This window comes from Euphorbia lathyris, chromosome 1 (genome assembly GCF_963576675.1).
Source record: "Euphorbia lathyris chromosome 1, ddEupLath1.1, whole genome shotgun sequence".
Lineage (NCBI taxonomy): Eukaryota > Viridiplantae > Streptophyta > Magnoliopsida > Malpighiales > Euphorbiaceae > Euphorbia > Euphorbia lathyris.
The window spans coordinates 70,236,232-70,249,594 of record NC_088910.1 but is presented as its reverse complement, the minus strand read 5'-3'; the positions used below and the strand labels follow the sequence as shown (position 1 = coordinate 70,249,594).

Sequence of the window (13,363 nt, the reverse complement as noted above, 5' to 3'; positions counted from 1 at the left end):
AGCTGCGTGTTGACTGATGAGATGTTCATCTTTCCCATTGTTTTGACCAGCTGTTCCATTTGTGAGGACAGTTTGGTTATTGCCTCACTGTTTGCATTATTCATGACTCTCTTTCCATCACCTCTCACCGAGTGCCATTTATAACTGGTGTTGACCACTCTTTCAATTAGCTCATACAATGCTTGAGGTTCCAGTTCCTCTGGATTCCCATTGGCAACTGATTCAATTTGTATCTTGTATGCGTTGGTCACTCCATTATAGAAGTTCTGCACTTGCATCCACATGGGTATGCCATGATTCGGTACTCTTCTCAACAGCTCTTTATATCTTTCCCATGCTTCAGATAAGGATTCATCCTCTTCTTCAAAAAAAGGTGAGACTTCATTCCTCAACTTAATTGCTTGTCTGGGAGGAAAATATTTCATCAAGAACAGGGTAGCCATTTCCTTCCAGTTTGTGATAGATCCCGGTTGTAGATTCTTCAACCAATTCTTCGCCTTATCCTTCAAGGAAAAGGGGAACAGTTTGAGCCGGATAACCTCATCGCTATCATCTCTATGAGTGCGGAATGTGTTGCACATTATGACGAAATCTTGGGTGTGAGCATTTGGATCTTCATTTGGGTATCCCCCAAACTGCACAGCTGTTTGTAACATCTGAATCATTAAAGCCTTCACTTCAAACATGCGATTGCCTTCATTTGGTATGACGATGCATGACGAATGGCCTTCAGTGGACGGTCTGGAGTAATCCTTCACCCGCAACCTCTAGTTACCGTTATTGTTATTTTCGTTTTCACCATGACCTTCCTCATAGTTCTCATCCTGTCTTGGATTTGGTATTTCGATCTCGTGATCCATTCTGATGCGTCTAGCTTGTCTTAGTAGTCTTCTCTTTCTTCTGTATGTTCTTTCTATCTCAACGTCTATAGGAAGGATAGGAATACATGTTCTTCGCATACAAAACTAGCAATCGAAAACCAAAAACTAGGCAAACAGATGGTTATCAGGTAACAAAATAAGCATACAAATTCTTCCAAACTTTAGTTTAAACAATCCCCGGCAACGGCGCCAAAAACTTGGTGTATTAAATATGGACGCTAGGAAGTGCACTAGATCATGTGTAGTATTTGCTAAGACCAAGTGTCGTAAGTCATAGGGATTGGACTTTAGTTAGAAGAATAAGTTACCTTAAATGTTAGATACAGATCTTGAATGGGTGAATAGTGTTATCTTTAACATAAACAGAAGCAAAACGAGAAATAAGATAAATGAAACCAAGATGAATAAGCACAGACCTAGCCATACGCCTAACAAACAACTGTGCCTAACTTTTATCGTCTAGTGAAGTAGATCTATATTCCTGAGTTGGGTCTCTCCCTCATCGGTCACTAAGGTCCGGTGTCCCATTTCCAAAGATTCTAAGTAAGTGATATTAACCAAGTGTCCTTGTGCTAACATACAAACAAGCATTAAGCAACAGGGAACATTCATAAAGAAACCCCAATATGTGGTAGTTTTCGTGTCCATCCACTACAACATATGCTGATTAGCTGTTTCCATTACGTCGGAGCACCGTCGTGCCATCTTCGGTAACCATAAAATAGACTCGATCTTTATATATTCTTTAAGCATGCTAATAACACTCAATCATGGATAGAAATACTTCATTCATTGATAAAAGATACTTACAATCGCCATTTAAATGGCTGGCTAGGCCTGCAGAAGAATTACTCACTCATTATCATGAGTGAACAACTTGTTCTTCCCAAAAACATTCTTCCGACAAAATAAAAAAACAGAGAATAAAACTAGTGGTGGCGGTAATGCCGAGATACCTATTACAATAACATTCCCTTCCTATTTATACTCCCCTTACATCAACCCTAATTACAAGGGTAAAAAGTCACAAAAAGTAAATACAAGGACAAGTGAACAATCCTCCTACACTTGGCGCAAGATGGAAAGTTGTCTTGCTTTCCACATTTATCTATCTTTCTCTCTCCTATAGCTTGCTCGACCCGCACGTTTATCCGTTTCCTTCCAAATGACCCGTTAATGTCGTTGTTTATGCTGTTTTGTTCTACTGAGAGGCTGTTCGTGAGGACTCCTGCTTCGAACTGTAATTTCTGCCTATTTCTTCCATTTCTGGTTGAAAACTAAGACTTTGAAGCTCTTTTCCATGAGTGTTCATCCTCGTTTATTTGCTCTTTTTACTCGCATCAGAGACTTTGCCATAAATGGAGAGACCAAAAGCATCTGAGCACTAATCAACACATAAAAGGCAACGTTCTTATTGGCCGAAGACACTGAGCACCGAGGAGAGAAAGGGACAGCAGAGCAGTTTCCCTCCAACGGTGATTTCAAAATTCGAAATCACTAAAGGCTCAAGTGTCACTATAAATAGGCCCTTCATTTGCTTCATTCGATGCAGATCTTCACCAAGTCGAAATGCTGACCAAATTCCTACTTGAAGTTCTGTGCCAAAGCAAAGCAAAGAAATATTACACCCATTCTCATTCTGTGTCAAAGATTAGATTTTAGATCATTCAAAGTGTTCTATGTATTTAGGACAAAACCTTTATCAATTCTAAATATTGTTAGGAGATACTGAGTTGCTCGATTTTAGCACTCAGTGGTAGAATAGTGTTGAGTATAGGATATAGAGGAAGGTACTTGGTTGTAGGTGCCGCGGCCTCGCCCGGGCGGACCGGGGGGTGGACACCGTTGACGACAGATGCTGTGATTGGCGCCGAAAGCAACCAATCGCGGAATCAAGCTGCTCGGTAGGACCGGAGCTCGGAGTATGGAAGAGTCGCCACCCACGAATGGGAAATGAACACCGATCCCTTGCGGGAGACCGGTGAGGGTTCGGGAAACTTAGGTACTAGCCGAGAAGGCTAGCTCCATTCCGGAGAAAGGCTACTAGGCACCCCGACATCGCCCGGTTATGAACCACCAGCCTCCTACTTAGCGTGTTAGGCGATAACAGACTAATCGCATATTTCTTTAAGTTTAAAATTCATTTGAAACCTTTTCTTTCTCGCTTTGAAAACCGTTTTGAGCATATTATTGAAAGTCATTTTAGTAAAGAATCACCCATTTTGCATGAATTTAAAGTATATAGGAGAGAGAGGGAGATAGAGGAAAGAATTGATTTATTCACAGTGTGATTTATGCTTCAATTTATATATTAACTCTAAGCTAATCTCACTCCCCAAAAACGAGTTTATTTACACGGTTCGTACCTTAATCGCCATTGGAACGATTTAGGTACGTTTCAAAACCCCGTTAATTTACATGATATCCACTCGAATCTCCGTTGGAACGACTCGAGCGTTTGAAAACGTTTGAACAAAAAATTTTAACCAAAAACGTGATTAAGCATACAAGTCCATTTATTTTTGTACAAAACCGTTTAGTTGGGAAAACGATTCAAAACTCTATTATTTACAGTTAAAAGAAACGATTTTAATTACAAGGTTCGCTTAATCCGTCGTTGGAACGAATTAAGGTTTTAAAACGTGATGTTTAGGAAACGGTTTAAAATGATAAAAAGCCTTTTATTTACTCCTTAGGAATATCTAGAAAAACTTTAATTTAAGTAAACAACTTGAACTCTCTTTTTGTGTTTTATTTTCCCCTTTTCACTCAATTAACCTTCATTTGAACATAATAACAACAACTAACAAATTAAACTCAAATTCACCCAACCCAAATACTTTTAAAACATATACATATAGGAAATTCAAAAGGAGAATAAATATACATTATGGTAAAAACAATAATAATACTTATAGATTAAAGAAAATAGGATAAGAAAAATAATAATAAGGTATATACAAGTGAAAACAAAGATAATGCTAATTATAATACCCTTTGATTTTGAATTAAGAAAAAGCAATGTGAAAATAATGAATAAAAGTCATGAATAAGAAAACTACATTTTATACCCAAAATAGCTTTTCTTCACATAATAAATATATAGAGAATAACCCACCCTAAATAATAATTAATCTAGTTTAAATGATTTTAAAGGAAACATATATGTATATAAATAATTTTACCAAATCAAATTAATGAAAAAGATAACCAAATGTACAAAATAAGTAAATACATAAATAATTATTAGTTAGGTAACCCAAAAATAATCTTAATAAATATACTACATAGTTATATATATGTATATACAAGTCCAAATGTCAAAAAGTCAAGAAAAAGGTCCAAAAATGGGATTTTTAAGATTCCAGCAGCTTTACTAACGGAAAATCAGTCTGTAAACCGCCTTTAGTGACAGAAAACGGCAAATTACAGAATCAGTCCAACAGTTTTCAGATTTATTCAAACACTTTAAATCTACTCTATTCTATCATTTCGGTCCCCGAACTACCCAAATCGGGTCATAGTCTATAACGGAGTATCCCAAAGCGATGTTTTATTTCCAAAACGTTAATTTAAAAAGCTTTTCTAAATTTTATATTTACAACGTTTTAATCCCGAACTCCCCTTAAATCGGGTCACGGTTCGTGTTGGGACTTTAAAACGAGGTTTTTATTTTAAAAACAAAACAAAACGTTTATTTAATACGAGACGGGAATTAAGTAAATACGGGAAAATAAATAAACGTGATAAATAAATAACTAAATAAATAAATAAAGAAACAAAACTATAAATAAAATAAATAGATGAAATAAATAAAACGAGTCTAGTTCCTCGGATAATACCTCAAGATCGGTATTGACGGCTTGATGTCGGTTGATTCCACGAGTTATGATTTTTTTGGTGTTTTTTATGATTTTGGTAAAATATTTAACTTTTAGGAATTTTTGATTTTTTTTATGAAAAAAAAAATTTTCCCAAAAAATTCACTCTCTCTCTAAAAAATGTCTTAGAGTGAGAAGCTCTCCAAAAATCCTTTTTTTCTTCAAATGCATGGGGATCCATGCCTTTTATAGGCACGGATCCCGAAGGTTGGGCGTCGCTCGACGGGAGTTGGGCGAATGCCCAACTTCTGTTGGGCGTGCGCGCCCCACCAACGTTGGGCGTTCGTCCAACACCGTTGGGCATTCGCCCGACGTCGTTGGGCGTTCGCCTGACGTCATTGGGCGTCCGCCCATCGAACATCGGGCGACGTCAATCGTGCATTGGGCCACGCCCAACGCTCGACGGGCGACGCCCACCGTCCGACGGGCGACGCTCAACGCTCGGTTTGTCGGGCGGGCGCTCGACGCGTCGCGTGCCATTATTTACGGAGCGACGATCGTTGCCGGGAGCGATGTTGGTCATTCATCGGCCGACGCTCGACCTCTGGGGCCCTCTCATTTATCGATATGACGATGAACGTGCCCGACCTTACTCAGGAGATGCTGAATTTGTTAGCGGGGCTATCACATGCCGGCTCTCCGAGTTTCCCTTTGATTTTTAAATTTCCTAACTAATGGAATCAACTGCTTTAGCCGTTTGTCGTGGGTTTTTGTCATAGGTCCTCCGACTCGGTGTCTACAGTTGCCGCTACTTTTCTATTTTGACAGTGATGTGTGTGTTTTGAAAACGTTTTTCGCAAACGCAACACATGCAATGGAAATATATTAAAGTAAAAGACACATATAGAGTAGGAGGAGGAATACCTGATCTCCGCGCCGCACGCTCCTGTCTTGTCTTCAATCTTCACTTTGGCTGTCCCATCCTTGCCTTTGAATCGGCTGCCGACGGACGCTCCTTCTGGGGACCCTAGTCTCTAAATCAACGTAGGTAAAATGGCTCTTTCTAGCAACCCTGGTCTCTAAATCGACCGCGGGTAAAATGGCTCTCTCTAGCAACCCTGGTCTCTAAATCGACCGCAGGTAAAATGGCTCTTTCTAGCAACCCTGGTCTCTAAATCGACCGCAGGTAAAAATGGCTCTCTCTAGCAACCCTGGTCTCTAAATCGACCGCGGATAAAATGGCTCTCTCTAGCAACCCTGGTCATCGACCGTAGGTAAAATGGCTCTCTCTAGCAACCCTGGTCATCGACCACAGGTAAAATGGCTCTCTCTAGCAACCCTGGTCATCGACCGTAGGTAAAATGGCTCTTTCTAGCAACCCTGGTCTCTAAATCGACCGCGGGTAAAATGGCTCTTTCTAGCAACCCTGGTCTCTAAATCGACCGCAGGTAAAATGGCTCTCTCTAGCAACCCTGGTCATCGACCGCAGGTAAAATGGCTCTCTCTAGCAACCCTAGTCTCTAAATCGACCGCAGGTAATATTGCTCTTTCTAGCGACCCTAGTCTCTAAATCGACTGCAGGTAATATGGCTCTTTCTAGCGACCCTAGTCTCTAAATCGACCGCAGGTGTGTAGTGATGTATATGGATGGGTGGATGTAGCCTAATCTATGGATGCGTGTAAACACCTATGTGTGTGTATGCAGGTGACTATGCGTGTGTTTGAATGTGCATATGTGTGGCCTATGTGTTTTGCTTTATACAAATGTATGGACATGTGTGTATGCAAACTATGTATGTGCGGATGAGATGGTCAGATGGATTCCATTTTCATAGGCTGGGGGATTTTGGTAACTTCAGATCGAGAAATGATGTTTCAGGCCATCCCCAAGGTGTGCAAGGATGAGGGTGAGGATAAGTTTGAAACCAAGGGTTGTAAGGATGGGGATTTGGTTTTGATGAGCTTGTGTCAAGGGGCTCTCGCCTTTAACCAAAGATTGATGTATTCATTTTTTCCCTAATTTTGCTTGAGCCGCCCTTTTCGGGTTTTCAACTCAACGGGATCTCTCCGATATTCTCTATCTCTCCTTTTGCATAAACCGCCCCTAAGGGTTTTCAATTCATCTTTTCTATATCTCACAGATTTTCTCTATCTCTCCTTTTGCTTGGATCGCCTCTTTTGAGGTTTTCAATCTAACTCCTTTTTTTGTTCAGTTTTTTCTTCTTTTTTTCCGTGATTGTAAATGATACCGGATAGCACAGGGGGTTCATATCTACGGGCCACTTATATGCTGAGCATTTGACGATGAGTTCATGCCTGATGCCTTCGTTAATGGAGAAGCTTCCGGAGCGAGATGGATGGTGATCCGATTGCATGGTCATGCCCCCGATTGACGTTACCGTCTTGGTGTGGATGAGAAGTTGATGCGAGCGCATGCCCCTGCAAACTCGAGGTGAGATTTCATGTGCATTCAAGCTAGGGATACTGCCGTTGGGAGTAGTCATGGAGGAGAGACGCTTCGGTCGAAGTTTGACTCTTGAGAGGACAACAGAGAAGCAGGGGAACCAAACTTCATGGAGCATGAGAGAGAAGAATAGTCTCTTTTTGTTTAGTTTTTTTTTTTTTAGATTTTGGATTGGTTTATGGGTGTTAAGGTGATTTCAGTTGAGATGGGGTGTCTATTGATGCGAGTGCTTTCATTGCAAATGCAACCGTCTAGCTTAAGTAAAACACTTGGCAAGCATACATTGAATTGTTTACTGCTCAGTTTATTAACCACTGTCACCAAAGTATGCCCTTTCGGGTTTTCACATTTCAGTTATTTTAACTCTCTCCTTTTACCCCCGGAATTTTCAAATAAGCGCCCCGTGGGGTTTTCACTTATTGGGGTGTCCCTTATTGTTGCATAGGCCATCCTTTGCGGATTTTCAACCTATCGGGATTCTCTTTCTTTTTTTTTAAAATTTTCATGAGAAAGATTCCTTGGTTCCTTTGAGATTGACCGTAGTTCTAAACTTTGTCGCCGCCTTTGTCTTCATTCGACTACGCATTTGATCTTTCTTTGCTAAAGTGAGCTTTTCTCGTACATTTGATCACCCATTTGCCAGGCCATGTCAACCACTCTGGCCACCTTGACGCCTCTTGGCCGATCACGTTGAATAATTCTCTTTTACTTCCGTCTGGTCTGACTTTGCCCATGGGCCTTTTTAGCATCATCCTTTTTTCTTTTTTCTTTTTAACTTTGAGTCATCATAGACCTAAACCCTTGCGTTGATCCTGGAATAGGGTCCTTTATCGCTGATAGGTCAGTTGCCCCCGTCTTGTTCTGAATGGTGCACCCATATACTCGTGTCCCCTTTGAGGGGAGAAATTATTATCGGTGCCTTAGTGCTAGCACGGTTTTTGGGGCTTGTTGCTTGCTCCTACTTTTCTTTTCTTTTTCTCTTGTTTTGGACCTTGTTGATTGTCGCTCAGTCTTCTTTTTGGCACAAGCCGGTGAGAGCCCTTCGTTGGATGGGTCTACGCCCGACTTATCATTGTAGAGCCAGGGGATCACTTCTCATGATTTATTTTGTTTTTTTACTCTCTCAATTTTCTCTCTTCAGTGGTTAAGTACTAAGCAATAAGTATATTTTAGAGCTTACGTCTGTGCCATGATAAGAAGCGGGAATATCTCAATTGAGTGGATATCAAATGAAAGTACGTATGTTTGGGATAAAATTTGCGGAAACGAAATTTCATTGAATTCAAAAGGAGGTTAATAACATCTTGTGGAATAGAAGATAAAATACAAGACAAGGATAAAGACTACAAGTGCAATCCTCTCTCTCATGCTACTTCAGGAAGTTTCAGGTTCTTCCACTTCGTAAGTGTCCTCAATCTCGAGAACTTCTTCTTTAGCTCATCCTGATCCGTTGTAGACTTCACCGTTCAAGGAACAAGTCGAAGGCTTCATCTGATGAGAAGGATCTGGATCACTTATCTTTCCAGCTTCGATGAGATCTTGAATTTCATGCTTCAACCTCATGCAAGTACTTGTTTCGTGACCATATTTCTGGTGGAAGTGACAGTAGCCCCTGCGTTTGGCTAACTCAGTGGTTTGACCTCCCGTAGCTGGTAAAGGATGAAGTATGTCATGCGTTCGTAGACCCTCCAACACTTCAAATAAGGGTTGAGTGAAAGTGGAGAACTCCCTTCCCTCCCCTCTATACTGAGCGAGTGATGGAGGGCGAACAACCCTGGCAGTCTCATATCCCCGATGGTGTGGAGCTTGTTGTGTTCGTGAAACATGGTGTGAGGCTACCCTTAGTGGAGTGAATGTTTGTGGGGTAGATTGTGATGCGAACTATAACATAGGTTTTTCTACCGCAGCTTTCGGGATTTCCGCAACCAGTGAGTCACTCAGGACCTCCCGGACCAACCTTTTCAGCTCTATCTTGAATTCATCTGAAGCAAGGACATCGAGAAGAACTCGCTCGATTTCTGTTTTGAGATTGAAACCTCCTATCATCTCCTGGGAGCTTTCAACCCCATCATTCTTAGCAGTCTCCGGATCATTAAGAGCACGTTTGAACTCGTCAGAAAAGATGTATTTGGCTAAAGCCCCTTGCACACGACTTTCAAGATTGTGGTTTGAATTGTTGGACTGGGCCATGAGTTGGGTTTCTAATAAGGAAAGAGAAAGGATCGGTGAGTGGAGCTTTTTAGGCATTATGAATTTTGATGATGCAATGCACGTGTGATGCGAATGCCAAAGCTATCTACTTGTGCCTCCTATCGATGGATGTATGATTTATGCATGATTCGTGGTGTTCGCTTTATTTCTTACAACATAAACACGATTTTGACTAGAGCTAAACCTTTCTCTTTTTTTTACCAGAGCTGTCGGCAGCACCTCGATCGTCTGTGCTAACTTACCTGTTTGGAAGTGCGGATGGCCGAAACCATTTCAACTGTTATGCACACATTAGTATGAACCCTACGAGTTTACTATACAATGCTTTACAAGATGTACGATGTTGAATGATGCTCGACATGATTGACGCTTGTGAGATTGAGACGACCCTCATGATAAGTAAAATTCCCTAGGAGACTAGGTAGATGAGAGTGTACCCCGATGATATCCGTGACGTGTAGATACATTCGAGGGGTAGCGACATGAGTGGGGGGGAATGACATACTTGGTACATCGACATGACTCATGATCTAAAAATAAAAACATAAGCGACTATGCATGAGGTGTATGTGAAGGATTGTCGTCATCGGTTGTAATGATGTACTTCGAAGATATGGGGCGTTATACGGGCTGATGTGATGCTCATGGTACGTCCGGGACTTAAACAGATCATGATGGAGACGTGCAGGGCATGCATCCATAGTTTACTTAGTATCGATACTAATAGCAGGGAACCGCCTTTCTGGGAAACACAAGCTTCATGAAACAGGTCGACATAGAGGGTGTGTCCTAAACTAGAAGCAAGCGGGACGTGACCACCACATATGGGGCGTGGGTCAATGGTTAGTTTAAACCCGAGATACAAATACATAGACATACCAACGGAACCTTGGCGTGCCATGCAGAAAGTGGTAACACACGGGGAGCGCCCCAAACAGGTTAAGGCATAAGGAAGACGCGAGTGACATACGTGATGTGCGCCAATTGTCAGCTTCTCTCGGAAAGCAACTATTACCATGATGCATATGTCAACATACGAGGTATGTGCCAATTATCAACTCCTACGGTATGCCTTAGAGGTAGCCAAAAGGCATGATAGGAGTCACGCTTGATGTGCCCCCACGATTGACTTATACACAACTCACGAACGACGTGATGGCTTGATTTTGGGACACTACAAGAAAATATCTATTTACTGACGGAAAATTTCGTCAGCAAACACTGAAATTCCGTCAGTAAATCACTCTCTTGACGGAATGCTGACGGAACAAAATCCGTCAGTAATACATGCGTGGGTAATAATTTTTGACGGAATATTGACGGAATATTCTTTTGACGGTTTTTGACGGATTTTGTCCGTTAGAATGTTTTAACGTTTTATTTCCACAGATTTATTCCGTCAGATTGTTCTGACGTTTTTATTGACGTTAAAACCGTCAAAAGATTCTGACGTTTATACCAACGTCTTTACTGACGGAATTTGCTAACGCTTTTCTTAACGTTTAAATCATCAAAATTGTCTAACATTTTCATTAACACTTTTCCGCCATCATTTTTATTTCCGACGAATTTATCGTCAGTAAACTGCATTTCATATATTCAGGTTATTACAAATATTGGTTAACAACAATTGATTTTATGAATATCAAAACCGTTATTCAGGTTATTATAATTAATATTGATAAACACAAAAAAAGAATATGCACATAATTAATACAAACTACAATTAGATATATTAATAAGTATAAATCCAAAAATACTTGTTTACAACAGTAATCAAATTAATAAGATCTATAATAATCTAAAAAGTATTAGATTCTATGCAAAATGGCTAAAATGTGGACCATGCGCCAAAATAACCTAAAAGGTTGAGATCCTAACCAAAAAATATTGCACCATGCATCAACTATCAAAATATGTTGATATAATTTGATGGCACTTCTTCATATTAGCGTAAAAAGCTACCTGTAAAATAACACATGTAAAATTACCATTAACATAGTAAAGCAACATTTGACTTACAAACACGACACGAAATATAGACACTAATCCGAAGTAACTAGAACATACAAGGCTGTTTATTCAACAAACCGTGATAAGCATTGACAAAGACAAATTGCACATAAAGATGGATGATGAAAGAAAATTTATTACCGAACCAGTTCTATAATTGGTGAAAACTGTAAAAAGACAAATCTCTAATTGGTAAATCAAATTGGACATAAAGAACATGCTTTATTGAGATAGTCACCAAACCACATTTCTAAGAACAGAGAAAAGACATTATCCTTTCATAAAATCTCGATGTAGCATAATATTAAATCAAGACTAAAACAAAGATAAGCAATTTGAAAACTAAAAGGAATTGAAAGACCTATTTAATTAAATGTTAAAGCAATTGAAGCAAGATAACAGTGTATCATTTCATTGTGTCTGCTATGTTTTCATGTAGTTGAATTTAGTGCATATAAGGTGCAATTATATGCTGGTATATTAGTTGCTAATTGTCATACATTCTTTTCCATTTTGCAAAATGCTGAAATTGATTGAGAGTTTCATTAAGGATGAAAAATCATCCGAAAACAAAAGGTTCATATTTCCTAAGGATAACCTATATTATTATTTTGATATAATAGAACATAATGTATAGAAAATAGAGAATTATCTCTTTCTTTCTAGAATATATTTCATGCCCTCTTTAAAAAAACAGAATAGACAAAAGATATGCAAAACCAGAATAGAGAAAAGACATGCAAAATCACAGCAAACAGAGAACCAAAATAGAGAAAAGACATTCAAAACCGACATCAAACGATAAGTACCTGACCCTATGGAGCTGGTGGCTGACGATTTGATGCATTGACTGACATGATGTCTATGTGCAGTATCTCAATCTCAGCTCTCAGGTTTGCAATATCTCCTAGCACCCTTTCAAGACGAGATTCAATACCATCCACACGCGACTGGTCCGATTGCCGACCATCTATAAGAGTTCGAATGTCACGCTGCATTTGTTGGACTTCTTCAGTCATCTGTGGCATCTGAAGTACAGGTGAAACAGAAGAGGATGGTACACTTGTTGTAGCCCTTGACTGAGCATAAAATCCAGATCCCTCTCGAAGCCCGTACAATCTAGATCTATTATTGAATCCTCCAACAGATTCATAATAAACTCTATACTCGTCAACAACCTCGCCCTCCACTTGTTGCATCCTCTCTCGCGTTGCAGAAACTCTCTCCTATAAATATTGTTTAAACCAATCATTCCAAATTATATGCACCATAACCATATAAACAATGAATAAGTGTAAGAACTTACATTTATTCTACGAGATCGCTCATCAACAAATGTTACTCCATCATGGTTTCGTGTATGAGTATACACAAAAAGAGTATACGGATCCACAGGTCGGCCTAATTCACGGGACTGCCAGATACAATTGTCATAAAATAGGAAGATTATTAACTTGAATGTCAATATCACAAGATTATTAACTACTTACCAGCAGGTCACGAATCTCGAGCATCGATAATGATCCACCGGTATGACATGACATGGGTCCATTTTCCACTCCACAATGTCGACTAAGTTGACCGAGCCATGATCTCCTCTTTCCCTCAGGTGAATCCCAATATGCATCCCAAGCGTTATAAACTTCCTCAGGCATGAATGGTGGGCGTGCTTTATAAAATTAGAATCACCATGTTAAGAGAACAAAAATGTTTTTATATTCATTATTAACTAATATAAACTGATTAGCCTTACGTTTTTTTCGCAATCCATGCAAAAATTGACTATATGCCTTGCTCAATAGGCGTGGATAAGCAGCCTTCACTAATTGGTCTATGGCTTCCTCCTAATGGCACCTTTTCTGCAAAACAAAACAAAACAAAAGTGAAGTTAATATCCACAAAGTTCATTTACAGCAGTGGCAACTCCAATACAGAACTATAAGAACAAAATTATAATAATAAAAACATAATTA

The 13,363-nt window shown here is 39.7% G+C and overlaps 1 non-coding gene across 1 annotated transcript; it reads left to right on the top strand.

Annotated features, from left to right (window-relative positions):
• The first annotated feature begins 288 nt into the window (after positions 1–288).
• On the top strand, positions 289–395 carry LOC136216227 (small nucleolar RNA R71). The gene has a single exon (XR_010683220.1). It is a non-coding gene; the product is annotated as a small nucleolar RNA R71 (small nucleolar RNA).
• The last annotated feature ends 12,968 nt before the right edge of the window (positions 396–13,363 follow it).